This window comes from Odocoileus virginianus, chromosome 13 (assembly GCF_023699985.2).
Source record: "Odocoileus virginianus isolate 20LAN1187 ecotype Illinois chromosome 13, Ovbor_1.2, whole genome shotgun sequence".
NCBI classification, from domain to species: Eukaryota; Metazoa; Chordata; class Mammalia; order Artiodactyla; family Cervidae; genus Odocoileus; species Odocoileus virginianus.
This window is the reverse complement of record NC_069686.1, coordinates 36,875,508-36,896,421: the sequence shown is the minus strand read 5'-3', so window position 1 is coordinate 36,896,421 and position 20,914 is coordinate 36,875,508. Positions and strand designations below refer to the sequence as shown.

General features: G+C 40.5%; 1 long non-coding RNA gene across 1 annotated transcript in view; it reads left to right on the top strand.

Annotated features, from left to right (window-relative positions):
- Positions 1–1,941: 1,941 nt before the first annotated feature.
- The window catches only part of LOC139038064 (uncharacterized), a 32,034-nt gene continuing 13,061 nt past the window's right edge, over positions 1,942–20,914 (top strand). Inside the window, exon 1 of the long non-coding RNA XR_011490986.1 lies at positions 1,942–2,122. This is a non-coding gene — a long non-coding RNA (uncharacterized lncRNA). The remainder of the gene's footprint in view (positions 2,123–20,914) is intronic.

The following is a 20,914-nucleotide window of genomic DNA, read 5'->3' as shown; positions in this document are numbered from 1 at the left end:
GCATGCAATTTCTTTTTAAGAATTCTCTCATTGGTAATTACTCTTATTATGTAGGTGGACAGTCTCTTAATACAGATAAAGACCTTTGCAGCTGCTCTTCTCGCCAGCCTCATGTTTAATATGCACTTTCTAATTAGCATGGATGTAAAGCCCGGCATTTGCCGTCAGCCTCGCTTTCTGTCAGATCGGGTTTTAATCTGGGCTGTGTTCAGCTGCGCAGGGCCGATAAGCATTTCTGAAATCTCTGAACAGGACAAACAGCGCTTTAATCTCGTCTTTCAATTTCCAGTGCACTCATTACACAAATTCAGCTCAAAGAACCTTGATGCATGAAAATTAGCCTTCCTGGATGTGGTACAATTTCTTTTAACCTTTTCTGAAATACTCTGATCCTCTAGGCCTCTTGTCACAGGAAAATGCAGGCAGTGACTTACTTGTAAAATAGAGGAAATTTATCCCCAAGGCCCACGGATGCTACAGCTGAGTTAAACGTGAGCTATTTGTTTTAATTGAGGATGAGGGAAATGATGGCTTCCATTTTAACCTAATTCAGAGAATAAACATAGTCACATAGAGATGAATTCTATTTCCATGTAGCGCTTTCAGATACAGAACCCTCAACTGGGCCAGCTGTCTGACGGAGCTCCCTCATTTAAACCTCAAGCCAATTAGCACCAGTTTTCAATCAGTTATGCAAGCAGTAACCTGTTCCGCTCTGTACATAATCTCTCTGTGAGCTGGCTTGGAGGAGATGAAATTCATAAAGTGTCAAATTGCTTTCCTTAATGCTGTTTAGGTCTTCATTTGCATTACACTCTAGGCTCTGATTTGAAACTTTCCAAGATAAAGATGTGTGAAATAGCAACTGAGCCTTCCTAGTGTCTAGAGATCAGAGGGGACTGGGAAAGAATGTGTAGTACATGTGGAAAGCTTCACAGGCATGAAGACGGAGACCATCTTACAGGGAAGCAGGAATCGGTTTTATCTGTCATTTAAAACCATACATTCTTCAAACACAAATCAAGGCAAGTTGAGGACACAAGATCCCCAATGTATTTCACCTTTTTCAGATTATGAAAAGTAATCAAGCTTCTGAAATTCTCCACGAAAAGGACAGCTTATTGTATGCACATAAATTCCTTTAATGGAAGCTACAAACCCTTTCAGTGAGAGTCTTCGGGAATGACCGAAGGACTTCGATCCAAGTTTCCAGGGAGTATGTCCAGCCTCAGCACCTGCAAAACTCAAAGCCCTGGGCGGAGCTCAGCCCTCCTCATTTGGTCAGCCGCACCCTCTATGCTACTCCCGCTGCTGCTAAGTCACTTCAGTCATGTCCGACTCTGTGCGACCCCATCCCTGGGATTCTCCAGGAAAGAACACTGGAGTGGGTTGCATTTCCTTCTCCAATGCATAAAAGTGAAAAGTGAAAGTGAAGTCGCTCAGTCGTGTCCGACTCTTTGCGACCCCATGGACTGCAGCCTACCAGGCTCCTCCATCCTTGGGATTTTTCAGGCAAGAGTACTGGAGTTGGGTGCCATTGCCTTCTCTCTCTTTCTACTCCTAGGCCATCTGAAAAGGACAAGTTTTGAGAAAGTAACCTTGTTTTCTGGGGCTCCCCAGGTGGCACTAGTTGTAAAGAACTTACCTGCCAGTTCAGGTAGAAGTAAGAGAGGTGGGTTCCATCTCTGGGTCTGGAAGATCCCCTGGAGAAGAGCATGGCAGCCCACTCCAGTATTCTTGCTTGCAGAATCCCACAGACAAAGGAGCCTGGTGAACTACAGCCCATAGGGATGCACATAGTTGGACAGGACTGAAGTGACTTAGCATTCACACATAGCTTTGTTTTCTATTTAGGCAAAGGATTAAGCAAATCAAACACAAGAGTATTCTCATGAAGACAAAAGAATAATACTTACAATGACTGTTTTCTTTTTCCAGAGATCTCTGTGATATCTACCAAGAAGCTCTGCTAAATGCATGATAAAGAGGACAGTTAATTCAATAGCAAGAAATAATGGTTCTCCTGTATACAATACACAGATTTAAGAATGAAAAATGGACAAAGTGTGCATACTTTCCTTAATTCCAGAAGACAGAGTTTGGAGCATCTCCTTGTGCACAGGTAAGCTTCTGGATTCTGACTTTGTTGAAGCAGGATTCTGAACCTGGGATAACAGTGCTGGGCAGAAGGGAAGTTTGGAGAAGACAGGTTTGATGAGACTATTATAATTTCCTGTTCTCAAACCTTGTTGGGCTTTGTTCTTTTAGAGGACATCTCAAGAGCTCTACTCAAAAAGCCAAGTTGCAGGAGACAGGTTTCCAGGGGGTTGCTAAGTGAACAATTTGAATAAATTACAATATCTGTCACATTTGTCTAGCCTCGTGTGTGGAACTCTAGGCAGGGAAAGGGAGTCAATTTCATTTCTGTAATGTCACTGGAGGCAAACAATAAAACTTTTCACGTGGTAGAATTTACCCTTTGTAATTCTAAAAGTCTCCCTTCTTAATTATAATGCTGGAAGCAACCATAAAACAAAAGACCTGAGCCATCTCCTGGAGTATATCACACCTCTCAGAACTCTACCCAAAACCCAGAAAATAGCCTAAGTCCCTAGACATCCTAAAGCCTTCCTCATGAAAGAATTTCCAGTGATCTGGCTTTGACATTGTGCCTATTGGGTAGACATGTTGGACATTTGTGTTGACCCCCCAGACCAGACCAGGGCCTCTGCTCAAGGCTGCTGTAGTCACCCAGGTGGTCCACCCACGAGGACTCCGGAATGACCCAGTCACTCCAGTCTGCACCCTAGTCTGACAGTCCACAGGTGTGTGATCCCTAGGTTCTGCTCTCAGATGCTGGGTGCCAGTCCCATGCGCTTAACTTACAGGTGGAGTGTCATCTGTTTTATTATTATATTCACTAAGAAACATCACTCAGTGTTCTTTATCTGTCAGGAAGTGTGCTTCAGAGAGTGGAGAGAAGAGTGAGGAGGGATTGGCAGAGTTATTTATCACCCTGTAGCTTCCTCCCAGAGAGAACAGCTACTCAAGGCTCAGAGAGTCAAGGAAGCATTTGACTGGTGTCTCTAGGAAGACTACACATTTCTCTACCATACAACACCCTCTTGTCGTATAGACTTTGGGTCATTGACTTTCAATTACTTCGTATTCTGTTTATTTGTTATGTCTCAGTTGCTTTTTCATCTGCTAGGAATGGGGTAATGAATCACTTTCTAGGACAATATAGAGGAATTCTCTGCTAGACCCCTTTAATGTATTAAATCAATAATGTTGTACTGAACTCTAGAGATACAGACAAAGAACCAGAATACTTATCCCTCAAGGACCTAGGAATTTACAGGCAGAAATAGAAAAATAGATATTTTATTATGATACAATAAAGATGCATATAATAACACAGGCTTTCTCAAACTGGATCCCATAGACTTTCAAATCTGTTCTCTGAGGTCTGTGAGTCATGGTACTGGAGAAAACTGTACTTGAACCTCAGTTCTGCCACTCATTGGTCACATCATCACAAGCAAGATATTTTAGCTCCTGAGCCTTAGCATCCCTTTTGTCAAATGGCTCTCTCAGTTGCATTTGACTCTGTGACCCAATGGACTGTAGCTTGCCAGGCTCCTCTGTCCATGGGATTTTCCAGACAAGAATACTGGAGTGGGTGGCCTTTCCTTCTCCAGGGGATCTTCCTGACCCAGGGAATAAACCTAGGTCTCCTGCATTGCAGGCAGATCCTTTACTGTCTGAGTCACCCAGGAAGCCCCAAAAATGTGGGTGCTAGTTGCTAATTTTGTTGTGGAATTAAATGACGAAACACACATAATTGATCAATTTCCTGCTGTATGGTGTGCCAGGTGTCTTGTGGGCCTGATTTCAGCTGCATACCCTCAGAATTACTACTCATTAGAGCACAAAAACAGCAGTTAGGTAAAAACAAACACAACCACGACTTATTTACAACAAAAGAGAAATAAGTAACTATACTGCCTACCACAGGCAGAATACACCTAACATTGATTTATTCTCTACTTTTCTTAGGAATGCCAAATTTCTGCTTAGGAATTCCTCTCATGCTAAACCAAATTCAAAACATTCCACTCTAAATTTAAATGGATAAAGTCTAGTTCACAAATATTTCCCAGATCCTTTGAGGAATAACCCAATCCCCTGTTTTCATCAGGAGACTCACTGTGTATTTTTTATTAACCATACAGTTGAGACTGCATTTTTCTGTTACTGCACATTATGGTAAAAACATATAATGGAGCTTAGTTTGCAGCTTAGTTTGGAAAAGAAAATATTTTAATGTGGCAAATAAAATGTCACCTTTTCCAAATATGATATCTTAAGCAATGAGTTGGTGGCTTCAGTTAATGTGGAAAATATAGTTCTGGTGGCGCAGCTGGTAAAGAATCTCCCTGCAATCCGGGAGACCCAGGCTCGATCCCTGGGTTGGGATGATCCCCTGGAGAAAGGAATGGCCACCCACTCCAATATTCTTCCCTGGAGAATCCCATGGACAGAGGAACCTGGTGGGTTACAGTCCATGAGGTCACCATGGACTTGATCTTGGTTGCCAAGAGTTGGACGAGACTGAGCTACAAACACACACACAGCCACCCCCGTAAACCATTGTTATTGTTAAAAGACAACCAAAGTCCAAATCTGGGTGTGAATCTGACCCTCTGGGTCCCTTGAGGTTGTCCCTAAATTCAGATACACACATCAGGTAACCAGAGTAAGTGTGACTTTTCTCCCAACGGGGCCGTGTTACTGCAAACATTCACCTTTAGAGTATATGGTGTTCTTTTCAAGAACAATAAATAATATCAAAAAGACCAAACATATCATTCAGTATCTGGTGGATGCTTCACTGTGCAAAACTGAAAAAGCAGGAATTTTGATTAGTTATTTCAAATTAACAAATATTACATACTTCTCAATTCTAAGATGTCTCCCATTTTAAGATATTAAATACAATCTGCATTAAGATATTAAATACTATCTGAATACAAGGTATTCAGCTGCCAAATTTTCTGGGGGAAATAACATGTATTTCAACAAAAAATGCAAGCAGTATTTTGAGTAACAAAACTGGCATAGATTTCTCTGCACAATTGCATGCTCTTTAATCATCACTATTGAAATCAGTGTTGATCTCAAGCTTTCTTCCCCTTCAGAGTTGAGAGATCTTCTAAGTCACTTTTCACCATTGGCAGCCCTGCTTAGCATGACGTGATATCCTAATTTTACCCTGCACCTGCCTTGAGGCACCATACCCTTCTCTCAGCTTTATGCTGACTACATTCCTGACTATAATGCTTAAGCCCCATATCCCTCAACTATTTCATTTTCCATTTATTCTCAATCTCAGTTCATTCTCTGCCTCTCTGATCACTTTAAAATATGCTGCCTGTATCATAAAGTTTAGCTTTTAATTGGGTAATGCTTTGTGTTCTTAATGTTTTCATAAAATAACATGTAGAAATGCTTTCAAAATCTAAAATGATTCATAAATATTCATTCTGATTGTTTAAGTATGTATCTCTTCTCCACCTGCCTCCCACCCTCCAAATTGAACTCATGAGATGGAATTTTGTTTTCTGCCACCTTTATGTCCCGCAGAGCGCCTGGAAGACCTCTATCCCGCACAACACACACTTCTATTATTTGTTCATTTACAGCAAAGCTGACTAACAGGTTGACATTTTTATTTAAAAAGTAAGTGGTGTTGGCTTACCCAGCAACTAATTCTGTCATCCTTTGTAGCCTGTCCCCACACTTGATACATCTTATTTTATTCATATGGGGAAAGAGGAGAAAATCAAAATAGCCACCATTTTATGATTGTTAGGATTTATTCAAATCACCAGGCATAATGGATCCTAACTCAGCTGTGCAGTCCACATGTGGGCTTTGCTGTCACACTCACAGAAGAGAACCATGTGAACTTAAATGCTCTGCAAAATCCTAATACGATGGAGCCCTTGCCCATATTTCCTGTGAATGTTCCTGCTTTCTGCAATTAAAAACTGATTCTCAGAAAATGGCAGGATTAGTCATCAATATTGGGCAGAAGAGGGAGAAAAAAATTAAACACAAAGAGAAACCTTTGAGAAAGAGATGTCTCAACATAATGTGGATAAATGAATCCAATTTCATCCCTGAAAACTGCTTCAAGAAGCACTGAAAATCCATCTTTTACCTCCTAAAATTCTTTTCTTCTTCAGAGACAGTAAACATCTCTTGAGGTTTGTCTCCAAATCAATAGTGATATATATAAAAGAGCTATCTTGATTTTTTAAAAAAACTATGCATAAACACCCCCCCCCACAGACATATATGTTTTTTTCCTCAACCTTTAATAATAGAGGCACTGTTAATTTTACAATTGCATTTTATAAGAGGTAAACAAGTTTAAGCAAAACATGTTTACTGCCATCATTTTTCTGTGGTCACTCTTGGTAAGTAAGTAAGTGAAGTCACTCAGTCATGTCCGACTCTATGCGACCCCATGGCTTCTCTGTCCATGGGATTCTCCAGGCAAGAATACTGGAGTGGGCTGCCATTTCCTTCTCCAGGGGATCTTCCCGACCCAGGGATCGAACCTGGGTCTCCTGCATTGCACGCAGATGCTTTGAGCTCTGAGCCACCAGGGAAGACATTCTTGGTAGGTGGTAGGTATTGTTTTCTGAATTCTCTCAGGGTACTGTGTTCTTATAATATAGCTTGAGTAATAATGGCTTATCTTATAGCAATAAGATATATTTCTTGACACCAGCTGTACCCACTGAATTCTCTGTCAGTGACAATGAAAATCAGAAACATTTTGTAGAAAGTATGTACTTGAAGAAGAGTAAGAATAAGAGATGTAAAGGCAATGTGCTCACTAGGAGCTCACCTACCAGTCAATTATATATTCATTCAGTGTCTGCCACAGGACCCAGGCTCACATGACCTAACACCAAGAATGTACATTATTGAGTTGTTATTTACTGAATCCATAGAGAAGGGAATGGCAACCCATTCCAGTATTCTTGCCTGGAAAAATTCCATGGACAGTGAAGTGTGATGGGCTACGGTCCATGGAGTCAAAAAGAGTTGGACACAACTAACACACTACATCCAACATCTCTGAAACTTAATAAGAGCTGTTCTTTTTTTCCATTCATCTATTGAGTTCTCTTTCATTTATTACATAGATAAACATCATCTCAAGATCTCACATATATTAGGGCAATTTAATATTGGTTTTTAAGATTGTGCTTAAAGCCAGTTCTCTCTAGCTCTGCTTAGAATTACACACATACACACACACAGAATCTAACTACCATCTTTGGCTTAGCAAGCCTTTATAGATTTTATTCAGATACAAAAGACACAACCACAGAGGTGAAATTCCTATTGAATTCTTAAGTCAGTCAATATCCGTTACCATGTATTTTTTGCATTTTATAAGTACATTCTATGTGCTGGAAACTAGTCTAGATTTCAAAAAATGAAGCAAAGTTTCTGCTTCCAAAAAACTTGTATCCATAGATGAGGAGATAAATAATGGAAAAATGAAAGAAGTGAAATATTGAAAAGTGTACCCAACGGTAATGTTAAGTGCCACAAATAAAAGAAAATAATATGAAAGAGAGAAACTGCGTGGAAAGTGAGGGGCCTGCAGAAGGCCCTATTTAGCCACTTTGTTCTGGGAAATTTTGGTCTGAGGAGGTAAAATTTAATTTGAGACCTGAATATGGGAAAGTAACAGTTGTGTGTTGGGGAATAAATATTCCCAGCTACTATGGCTGAAGAGTAACAGACATGGGAGAGAGTACAGTGGGATGTGCTTGAGAGGTAGTTCAGTTCAGTTCAGTTCAGTCACTCAGTCAAGTCCGACTCTTTGTGACCCCATGGACTGCAGCATGCCAGCCTCCCTGTCCATTACCAACTCCTGGAGTTTACTCAAACTCATGTCCATTGAGTCGGTGATGCCATCCAACCAGCTCATCTTCTGTCATCCCCTTCTCCTCCTGCCTTCAATCTTTCCCAACATCAGGGTCTTTTCCAATGAGTCAGTTCTTTGCATCAGGAGGCCAAAGTATTAGAGTTTCAGCTTTCAGCTTCATTGAGAGGTAGGCAAGTGCCAGATGATGCAGGGTATACAAATAGATAAAATATTATTCTGATTACAATGAGGTGGAAAGATTGTGGTCATGGAAACCCTGTTACAGATGGCCAGATTAGAGATGATATTTTTGACTCTGGTTATAGTGGCAGAGATCAAATTCAAGATAAATATTGTCCTTGGAGCAAGAAGTTACACTGGTGAGCTCAATGTGCCGTGTAAAGAAACTGACAGATTAGAGATAGGATCTTGACCCTTGTAGCTAGATGGATAGTATTACCATATACTTAAAAGTTGAAGACTTGGTATGCTGAGGGCTCTAGGGTTTGTGTTAGGGATGAGCAAACTTTGGCTATTGGCTCTGTTTTAAGCTTCTGGTGACTACTGGACTTACAGCTGATGATGTCAGGTACACAGTTAAGCATGGTTCTGTAATTCATCAAAGAAGTCGGGGCTAGAAATATTCATTTGGGAATTATGGAGATCATTTTCAAAGTCATGATACTAGATTAAATCTCTTAAAGAGTAATTGCTGTTATAGAGGAGATGTTTGGGGACAGCAGTATTTAGACAGCTTGGAAAGACCCTGAAGTTGAAGGAAAACAAAACTTCCTCTAAACCTGGAGAAGAACCTGTTGAAGAAGAAAGTATCAAGAGCTGCTAACAAATCAGATAACAGGAAGATGAAAATTAACCAATAGCTTTAGCAAGATGTGGGTCCTCGGAGATCTTAATAAATTGAGCCATGACACTGGAGGCCAATTTTGATTGGATGGAAGAGAGAATGGGAGGTAAAATAGAAAGAGCAACCATATATAGAACTTTATAGCTAGGAGTCTGGCAGCAGAAGGAAGTGGAGAAGTGCGATAATGCTTTGGAGCTGAGGCAGTGTTTTGCTTCAAGATGAGTGATGTTAGACCCATGATGGTGGGAATGATCCAAAAAGTAAGGAGAAAGAAATGATACCAAAGGAAAAAGGGAATGATGAAAGAGCAAAGACCAAGAGAAATTATGAGGCAAAGGATCCAGAGCCTAAGTGAAGGGATTGTTGGGGGTATGAACAGGGTTGGGTACCTTACCTGGTGTCATGGCAGGAAAGGCAGTGCATGAATGCAAGGGGGGAAAAAAAGCTGACTTGGTAGCAGCTCAACAGCAAATTGTAATGGTATGCTCACTCAGATACAGCAATTAATTCTTCTGTAAATAATTGCTAGCTGTAGATGCTCTTTTTTAAAAATCCAATACAGCAGATTTACAGTTGTTAGGAGAGTGGTAAAGAAAATACTCTGTATTTTCTATGATATATATATCAACTAAAATTTAAATAATCCCATTGAAACTATTTTTATCAAATACAGTGGTGGAGGAAAAAAATCTCAGAATAGAAAGTAAAGCAAGAAGAATTCATCTGCATGAAAAATATATGAAAATGATACCAAATAACGTTGATCTTCACAAGAACTTCTATTGTTGTCAGGAGACACGTTTTCAAGCCTTCCATATTTTAATTTTTTTTAAATAGGGCAACTGTCAATTTGAATTACTCCATCCTGCTTTGCATAATAATTTACATATTTATCCACCAAGAATGTTCTGATAAAGGACAATATCCCATGAGAGATGAAAAGGCTTGATTCTTGAATCCCACTTTTACATTCTTGAATAGCAAACCCTTTTTCAGTAGCAAAATTGTAGTATTGAGAAAGACAACAGGCCAGGTCAGTGGTTTGTAGTTAATCTTTTACTGTGAAATTCTATTATATGAAATTGCTTGGAGCAGCTCTTGTCAACACCACCCCAGTTAAAAGAGGTTTTACTTTTTAACCATGAAAAATAATCCTTGCCTAAAACAAGATGATCACAAGGAAGCTTTTTTTTTTTTAATCAGCTCTAAACAAGGATAGCCAAACCAATTTTGAAAAAAAAAAAAAGTTTACTGTTTTCATTTACTAATAATTTAAATATTACTGATATCCTTTACTGAACAAATAAAGATTTTGGTCTTTAGATGTCAAGTTTATGCTGTGAGTTGCTTAAGGTTTTGGGTACTCTTGCTAAGGCTTTATTCTTATCTCAATCATAAAGTTGTCTGGGTATGACCTAAAGTCTTATATCTCTCTTGATTTTTCTGCTTCTCTGTGTGAGGTATATACATCCTGATAGTGGAATAAACTCACATTCAAATTGATCTATAATACACTTCCCTATGTGTAGGTTCTTTGAGTTGCTTTCTCAGTTTCTCCAAGCACAGCACATCAAAAAAAGACTACATAGGACCCTGAGAAAATGATCATGTATAGGCCAGAGACCTTTGTCCAAAACTTGGATGTGACATTAAGAGTTGGAAACACTTAAAGACCCCTATGACATTAATTGAGTGAAATTCCACTGCTAACACTTGCTTTGATGGTTGAATTCCAGTTACCCCACTGTGGCACCCACTGCCCTTCCTTCCTTCCTTCATAGCTGACTTTTCACGTCACCACAAGAAAACCAGTTAGGTTGCATCCCCACAGGGCTCAGGTGTCCTTTTTAAAATCTGATCAACAATTGAGTGCTTCTCAAAGAATGTTCCACAGGGGTGTAACATCTCATAGATGGGTCTCGGGGTCACTGCTGGAAAGTATTTCTTCAGAGTATCTGAGAAAATTCCAGTCCTACCTTTCCTTTGCAAACAGAGCAACTCAATTCCTCTTTATTTTTTAATTCTAGAGTTCTACCATAGACTTTATTTTTGAGAGTATTTTGCTTTGGAAAATCAAGAAATTATCCATATTAATGGAAGTGGAGGGATTAGTCTGTGAATCCTCCTAGGTTGAATTTTCACTATGACTTTCTAGAGGCAATGCCCTAACCTTGTGGACCCACAACAGAGTGGAAGTGAAGGATGGACATTCACAGACAGATCATCTCTATGTGATCTCAAATCACAGGGACAGTCAGCCTGCCCATCTCAAGAGGAAAGGAAGCCAACGTGGCTCCCATTGTAGTAATAAGGAAAACATTCTCTCTGTATATTTCAGAAAATATATAACGTTTTTCTCCTTTCCCATTTCTTTGGGTCCGTGTTTGTTTTGCAATCGTTGCATTAGTAGGGATACAAAACAATGGCACCCCACTCCAGTACTCTTGCCTGGAAAACCCCATGGACAGAGGAGCCTGGTAGGCTGCAGTCCATGGGGTCGCAAAGAGTCAGACATGACTGAGCGACTTCACTTTCACTTTTCACTTTCATGCATTGGAGAAGGCAATGGCAACCCAGTCCAGTGTTCTTACCTGGAGAATCCCAGGGACAGGGGAGCCTGGTGGGCTGCTGTCTATAGGGTCGCGCAGAGTCGGACACGACTGAAGTGACTTAGCGGCAGCAGCAAGGGTACAAATGGGAACTCGTATTTTTCTTGGGAAAAAAAAAAAAAAACAGTTGAATAAAACCTCATTTATAATATCTCCTACTTCACCTGGGTTTCCCTTGTGGCTCGGCTGGTAAAGAATCCGCCTGCCATGCGGGAGACCTGGGTTCAATCCCTGGTTTGGGAAGATCCCTTGAAGAAGGGAAAGGCTACCCACTCCAGTATTTTGGTCTGGAGAATTCCATGGACTCTACAGCCCGTGGGGTCACAGTGAGTCGGACGCGACTGAGCGACTTTCTCTTCAGTCACTAAACACCCAGAGCGTGAGTCAGGAAGGAAAACCGTAAGGCACGGTCCTTTCCCTTCGCTAATGCAGTGTTGGAAACACCAGAGGGGCTGTCACTGGCAAAGCGAAGCTCTCCCCCCAGGCCCGGTGACGAGGCAGCAACGTGATGAAGGAGCAGCAGAGAAATAGGAGGAGCTGAAGACACACAGAACTTTGTCACCTTTAGGGTACTCTTCTGTTTCATTTTCACTCTTTCGAGAACTCTTTTCACATATTAAATCAGATATTTGCCTTACAATATTTCATCATTTCACTAGGTGGTAGGGAGTTGCTTCTTTGCCCAGGCTGGAGGATGAGAAAGCAGAAAAAGTACGGGAAGGTTTCCCTTGGTTCACTCCCGCCCCTCCTTTTGAGGGATAGCTTCATGGTTTATTCTGTGAACATCTTAAAGCAGGTTCTGGGTCCCAATTCTGGCTTTCGTGTTGACAAAGATATTCCTATCATTTGTGGCTTTTCAGTTAGAGAGCTACTTACGTCTCGCATTCCGTCCAGTGAGTGGGAACAGAAGCCACGTCTTTGGACATGGCTGATAACCACTTCTGAATGAGCAGTGGACTTTGCCGCCTGATGGTACCCCAAGGATGTTAGGTCGTTTTTCTCTGATGACTCACGCAGTCGGAGATGTCTTGCAAAAGGGAGGGAATTATCCAATGGCTGTAATTACAGTGATTCAATGACACAAATTCCAAGAGGCAGATGTGGCATAAACAATGAGAGAACACACAGAAAACTACATTATCAAATCCAGCCCTATATCCTCATCATGTAGGAAGTAGCCAAAGCCATAGAGGCCAGTGGTGAGAATCTGTTTTCCCCAAGGCTCCTGGATTATTCCCTGACCTGGATGACAAAGCAGTGGCTATCAGAGCCCTGAGGCTAAACTGAAAAAACAAACATGAGCCATCTTCTAACGTAGCAAACTGTGTGGCATCAAAAACGGCCATATGGATAGAATAAATAGGGCATGTTTAGGGATTGCGCCAAAGCCACAGAGCAAAAGGGAAACCAAAACCAAAGCATGACTCCAACAAAAGCTGAGCTGAGCCGCAAAGAGACAGTTACAAAAAGCACATCAGTCAGATCAATTTTCTCAGTGGTGTAAGTGGCAGCCACCATGAGCAGACATAGCTTTGAAGTTACACACACCTCAGTGACTACAGGGAGTTGCTTGTGCTCTCAGAGCCCCAGTTGTCTTGTTTATCAAATAGAGGGAATAGTAGCCCTTACATTGCAGAATTTCTGTGAGACTAAAGAGATAATGAACGTCAATCTAAAGGGTGAGCACAGTACCAGGTATGTATATGCTTGGTGGACGGGGGTATTTCTTGCTATTTTCTGTTAAGAATGTGATATGCATATGGATCGAGAAATGTACAGTGCAGAGGAATTCCTAATGTTCTTCTCTTTCTCACCCTCCTACAATGCCTTCTGTCTTCCTGCCAGCAGGTATATATTCATCCAGGGACTAGAAATGGACCTCCTATTGAACTCATTGACAGAACTAGTTAAAATAATGGATGCTTAGGAGGGAAAACCACAGGAAGTTATTGATTACTTAATTATTTGTATAATTCGTTCCTGTTTACCTTGGGATCAAATACTTAGAGAGGAAACACAACGTGGACTTAAAGAGCATGGCCTCAAAGAGCATGGCCTCAGGAGACTGTCTTGGTTCAAACCCCAGCCCCACTTATTGCCTTTTGGCCTTGGGCACTCCATCTCTCTGCATTTCCAGTTCTCTCTGTGAAGTGGAGATAATAACCACCAAATGCTATGAGAATTACATGAATTTATCTTGGCAAAGTGCTTAGAACATTGCTTGGTATTTAGTAAGTGCTACTTCAATATTTATTAAATAAATAAGTAAACACTAATAGACACTGTAGTAGGATGTCTTTCACACATAGTAGAATAAATTTTTATAAATAAAAATTTTATAAAAAATTTTATAAAAAAAATTTTTTTTCTGCCAGAAATGAGCAAGATTTAGAATCTCAGTTAAAGATCTTGATAGTCATAGTAAATATTTACTTTATATTACCTTTTAGAAGGAAAAAATGGTAAAACCTGACTGAAATACTACAAAAAAAATTACATACTTCACAATTTTTAAATCAAGAACAGTGTGTTGATTAAAATCCAAGTTATGGTCCCATACCTAGTATATAATGAGTATTTCTACTTTTTTTGTCCTTACATCATATAATATCATCAAATGTGAATTTATTACAGCTATACCCTTAACATCTATCTCATTTCTTTATTTTCTTTTTATGACATGCTATGAGGATATTTAATGGATTCAGCATTTTTCAACCAAAAGTTCAATTGTAACACTGGCTTTTATTACTGAAGTAACTACTTTTCATAATCATGAAGTAGCAACTCATGTTTTTTAGTTCTAGTACAAGTTCAAGTTTCCAAAAGACTATATTACACAATTCTATCATTGTATATTTCAGTTGCTTGATGTTTGCTGCCAATGAGTCATTCATTTATCCATTCATTCATCAAGCACTGAGAATCTATGATATGCTAGGGACTTTCCTAGAAATTGGGTTCTATAGTGAATAATTTTTCAGAATTTTCTCAATATTCTCAATGTGTTTACTGGCTCAGTCATGTCCAACTCTTTGCAACCCTGTGGACAATAGCCCACCAGGTCCCTCTGTCCATGGGGATTCTGCAGGCAAGAATATTGGAGTAGGTCATGATGCCCTCCTCCAGGGCTTCTTCCCAACCCAGGGATCAAACCTAGGTTTCCCACATTGTAGGCAGATTCTTTACCATCTGACTCACCAGGGAAGCCCAATATTCACTATGGTTAATGGTTATTTTACATTTGGGGACCTGGAGGGAGAATCAGATAGATTCATTAATGGATAAAGTAGCCTTGAGCAGTCATTTAAAGATACTGAAACATTCACCTAATTGTGATTTCTCCCTTTGTAATAAAAGTATGGCATGATGGAAATATTTCCCACCTGGGAACAAGGAACTGTAGATCCACAGGAGACTAAGGACTTGGGGCAGGAAACACCAACCCTCACATGGGTAGAAGTGAATGATGACAAGCAGGCTCTCTCATACTTGTGGCTCTAGGTTCCCAGACCCATATTTTCTACCTGTTAGTGGCCCAACATCATAAAATCATCACTGATTTGGGGTAAAAATCCTGTACTGAAAGACATTATGTCATTCAAAGTATCATCTTCAAATTGGCATTTTAAATGCATCTTCAAAAGATATTTTCATACTTCATGCTGGCAACTTCTGAGTGATGCAGCCTGTGATGGGACCAGTGGATTGCATAGTCAGTGTCCACTTCTGTACCTCTTTACTGCTTTGTGGGTCTTTTCTTTTGAGGCAATATTATATGAGAATCTATGTTGGTAGCTCAAACAATCTCCAAGACCTCAGATAATGGTGCTGGCTAAGCTCTTGTGGGCAGGAAGGGCAAATATGTGATCATCTCAGTAAAGATAAATTGCTGCCTTCTGGCAGAATGAAAGGAGTTCAGTGTCATCAACCTGCCACCAAGTAGCTGATTGTTCTTGATGGATGGTGCCATGACCAAGGTTTAGCAGCGGCCTCTGTTGCTGACAAATTGAACATTAGACAGAAGCAAAGCCTTTGTGAGCTCTACTTAGTGGGAGTCCATGCCACTGGCCTCTGTGCAGCCTCCATGTCTTCTACTGTGCTACTCCACTCACAAACTCACTGTTGCAGGCAGAGGGTAGAGGCCATCCACTTTGTGGTCCAGGGCCCCTTCTTTGGTGGATTCTTTTTGGTAGGTGTTAATAAGAGCTCTAAAGATACTCACACTTCATACCCACTCCCATAAGTTCATCTAAATGATCCTACCCAATATCTGCTTGTCTCCAGTCTTTTAATCTTTCTTCTTCAAGGACCTCAACCAATGAGCCATGTATTTTCTTACCTTGGGCCACTTCTTTTTCCATATATAATCAGGAAAAATCCCCCACCGAAAGCTGTTTATCATGAGGATTTCTCTCACTGCTCTTTCAACGTCATCCTTAAGTGGCACTGCAGATTAGAAGCAGTTCATTTTCAGCTTGCACACACTGAGTTGAACCATCTTTAAACCAAACTACCACTTTCTTCCTCTGTCAGCTACTCCTATGGGACTCCTTGTATGAATGGAGCATCTGATGGTGAAGAACCAGTGCAATGGGGGTAGATGACTTGGGGCTGTACCACCTGCTGATACAACTTATGTAGGCCTTTTGGTCCTGCTCCTGTTAATCATGGATGCACCATTTCTATCTTGAAATGCTGCAGGGCCCACCTTTTATGACTTGGTGAATCTGGCAAAAGCCAACTCATGATATATGGTCCTGGCAATATGTTCCGTTAATCTCTCATGACCCAATAATACCTGGACCTAATAACACATCAAGAATGGATTTTTAAATGGTATATAGTTCTGGGCTTCAGATGGCATGGCCTTCTTCCAGAACCTTTGGGTTGCTTGCCATAAACCTCACACAGCATGTTATCTCATACGAACACCTGCCTGTTTATAGGAAACAAGTGATAGGGCTGTTTACAACCCAGGGGCAGAGCCTTTCTCTCTCTGGGTCTACTACCCACTGAATTCTGGACATTTCTCGTGTCACTCTCTAAGTAGGCTGCAGCAGTGTTCCCAACCACAAATACTGTGTTATGTCATTGTGTTGTGTGTTTTTTCTTTTTATTGGGTGTTGTAAGATGCATTGCATAGTCTTTTACTTTGGACAGAATATTCTAGCATGTCCCAGACTCTTAAAATCTGAACTCTTAAAATCTTCACTGAATATTAGGGATTATCTCCTACTGGAGTATCATAGATCTTATCAAGGCCTCCAGGTGCCTATCATTTCATGCCCATTTTGCGTGATTGAAATGGTGTGGACCAAAATGACATTATAATGCTATGTCTAAATGTGTTCCTATAAATTGCTTCTAACCCTCTGCTGATATGGATGGAAGAATGTATTTACTCAGTCAATGACCACATATAATGCTCCTAAAGCCATTTTAATCTGTTTTAGCAATGGTTCCACATCTGGCACATCAGCTTTAAATGGGGCTGCTATTTGTCTAAGTGTCTATAGTAATCTCCAGGATCCAACTACAGGTTTCTGTAGAGGCCAGAATGCTGGATCATATCAAGGAATTATGGTGACCATCATGTCTGCATTCTTTAGGTATTTTATAGGTTGCACTCATCTTTGTCATGTCCTTGGGATAAAATATTGTTTGGGATTTGATATCTTGGTTGGGATGGGGTTAGTTTCAGGACTTCTGCTTAGTCTTCCGCACTTTAATAGCTCTTCAACTTATGGGCCAACATGTGGGTTTTGCCATTACCAATATGTTATTTCTTTTAAAAAATATTTATTTTATTTCACTCTTGGATGGGGCAGGTCTTGGCTGTCTTAGCTGCATCAGTGCTGTAGCTGCAGCACACAGGCTTAGTTGCCCTGAAACATGTGGGGTGTTAGTTCTCCAACCAGGAATCAAATCCACACCTCCTAACAGCAAGGCAGATTCTTAGCCACTGAATCACCAGGGAGGGCCCATCAGAATGTTATTTCTAATTAAACACTTTGGAACAAAGGAAATGTCTACCAGGTAATTCTATGGACCAAGTAGGTTTACTTTTTATAAATCTGGTGCCAGGGCTCCATTATTATCCGGCTGTTTCAGGACCCCACTCTAACAGAGGGGCCAGGATGACACTGTAGTTTCTTGAATATCAGTGTCTACTTGGGTATTGAGTTTAACTATCTTCAAAATGTTTGAATATTTCCCTTTCCCAGTAAGTAGTTATCGGACTAAATAGCTATAAGCTCCTTTGTACAAACTGGGAAATCCTTTCCATCTATACTTGCCCTAACATTCAAGATCCTTCTTCATTTATACCGAGCCTCCCTCTCTCAATGGAGTTCAGATATTATCATTGGCTAAGGTCTGGAAACTAAGCAAGGGGTCTGTGACTTTTGCTTGGGGAGACTGTGCTCAGCCTCCTGATCCTTCATCTTTGATTCCAACTGCCTAAACAATTACATATTGTTTAAACAACATCCTTGTTGGTGACCCATCTATTTTGCCACTTGAAGCACAGTGTTTTATGAACCATCTCCATACTTTGTGAACTTGCCATTTATTATAATTGTGACACTTATCTTCTGATAGTTAAGTATTAGATGGAACCAGCTGTCCTCAGTTATTTGTGTTTTAATCATCTCAATGCTACTAGAGAACCCAGGCCTGTAACAGCATCTCCAATAGTCAGTCCTGGAATATGACTGTGGAGACCACCATAACTGAGTTCCTAAACCATGTTGATACCCTCTTCGCCAGGCTCCCCAGGTGGCACAGTGGTAAAGAATCCACCTGCCAATGCAGGAGATGCAAGAGACCTGAGTTTGATCCCTGAGCTGGAAGATCCCCTGGAGTAGGAAGTGGCAACCTGCTCCAGTATTCTTGCCTTGAAAATTCCATGGACAGAGGAGCCTGGTGGCCTATAGTCCAAAGGGCCACAAAGAGGCAGACATGACTGAGCGATTGAACACACACATCCCTTGCCAGTCTATAAGGAGAAAGAATAGGTCAGTTCTAACTAGGAGCCTTTAAGTGCCCAGAGAAATAAGATTTCATTATTTTGGTGTGCATCAAACTCAGATCTTCACAGTTCAAGTCTCAGAATTCTATTCCTTCCTAATCAGGACTTGACTTATAGTAATGCTTGGGTTTGAACAGCCTTCTTTAGAGTTCTACATACTATCTAAATAATTAAATACTGAAGCTTTTCATAATCATTTTTTATCCTTTGGCTACAAGAGCATATGCTGTCTCTGCTGTCCAAGAGGCCTTTGGTCTTTCACACTTCTGCTTAAATTTTGATTAATCATTCTCAACCTGTCATTATCTTTCTCCAATTAATTGATAGCACTCAGCAACTATAATTTAATTCCTTAATACATGCAATTAGTACTTCTCTACCTCATATATACCTTAGATATTGGACCATTCAGTCCATCTCCTTCCATCAGTATCACATTCCAGCTCATAATTGCATCCTGATAGAAGGCAAGGGCTATCAGTGATGGAGTTTTTATTGTCAGTCAACTGGTAGGTGATGGAGACCTCAAAGCCCATTTTACAGTTGGCTTTCTTGGAGCAGATCTGGCATCAATTGTTTTAGTTCGGATTCCCTGGGAAAAAATGGGCACTTCATGCTGGGCTACCATCTCAGAGTTGTCCTAAATCCAGGCATCAGCTAGTTACTGGATGTGGGCTTACCCAGGCATAACCTTGGAAGAAGCATCTTCCTTAGACCAAAGAGAATGCTCAATGAGGGGACACAGCTGGGAGCAATCAACCTACATTCCTAGCTACTGAAAGAATGAGTGCCTTAGTCTTCAAGAGGTGACAATTTCAAGCTCATTTTCTAACTTTGTATTTCTTCTCCTCTATTTCTTAATTTTTTGTTGTTGGTGGTGTTGGAAGAAATTCATACAGCGCACTCAACCATACACATGAGGTCATACATACAAATACACATGCACATAGAGCAAGCAAGTAACAAAGAAAAAAAAAGTTGTGTTACTTTATCTTTGACTATAAGACATTTTATTCATTTTCATTTCAACTGCCAATTCTTTTTTTCAATTCTTTCTCAGTTTTAATGATTACAGTTTCTAACGAATGAAAGTTGTAATTTTATTCATGGTTTACAGGCCCCTGGTTACGTACCTGGATTTAGTGTTAGTTACTCAATCTTGTGTGACTGCGATCACGTGAACTATAGCCTGCCAGGCTCCTCTGTCCATGAAATTCTCCAGGCAAGAATACTGGAGCGGATTGCTGTTTCCTTCTCTAGGGGATCTTTCTGACCCAGGGATCAAACCCAGGTCTTCCACACTGCAGGCAGATGCTTTACTGTCTGAGCCACCAGGAAAGCCCTACCTGGATTAGGTGAAATGTTTTTAATACACTTCTCATTCTGAGGCTTCCCTGGTAGTTGTGTTTAAGAATGCAGGGGACACAGGTTCAGTCCCTGGTTGGGAAACTAGGGTTGCTCACGCCTTGGGGCAACTAAACCTGTGTGCCACAACTACAGTCCCAACAGCACAGCTATGGAAACGCTTACACTCTAGACCCCCGTGCTCCACAACAAGCGCAGCCCATGCACTGCAACAAGAAGGCCCCAGGCCGCAACTGGAGATAAGCCCCTGCATGCCACAGCTAAGACCCAGTGGGGCCAGAGTAAATAATGCTAACAACAGACTTCTTATTCTGAAATGATCATAGATCCACATGCAACTGTAGGAGATAATGTAGAGATCCTATGTTTCATTTACACAGGTTCAGCCAATAGTAACATCTCTCAAAACTACAATGTGATATCTCAACAAGGTTATTGACATTAATAGTCAAATAGAACACTTCTATCACCACAAGGATCCTTCATGGTGTCCTTTTGCACTCGTACCCACTTCCCTTCACCCCTGACTCTTTCTTATCAACCCTGGCAAACACAAATCTGTTCTCCATTCCAATAACTTTATCATTTCAAGGATGTTATGGAAATGGTATCACCCAGTACATAACCTTTTGGCATTGGCTTTTTTTTTTTTACTCATCATAACTCTCTGAAGAATAATCCAGGTTGTTGTGTATTATAGTCTATTTCTTTTTATTGGTATATACAATTCTATGGTAGAAATATGCCACACTTTAATCATTCACCCACTAAAAGAGTTTCAGGTTGTCACTAGTTTGGAGCTATAATGAATAAAGCTGTTATAAACATTCATGTACAAGTTTTTGTGTGACCATAAATTTTCATTTCTCTGAGATAAAAGGCAAGGAGCGGAATTGCTGAGTCATAGGTAGTTGCAAGTTTGTTTTTTTTTTAAAGCTGCAATATTCTTCCAAGGGACTATTCCATTTTACGTCCCATAAGCAATATACAAATAACCAAGTTTCTCCGCATCCTTCGCCAGCATTTGGTTGAGTTTTTCCAGTCCATGAACACAAGCATGAATGTGGTCAGATGAGATCTATTTA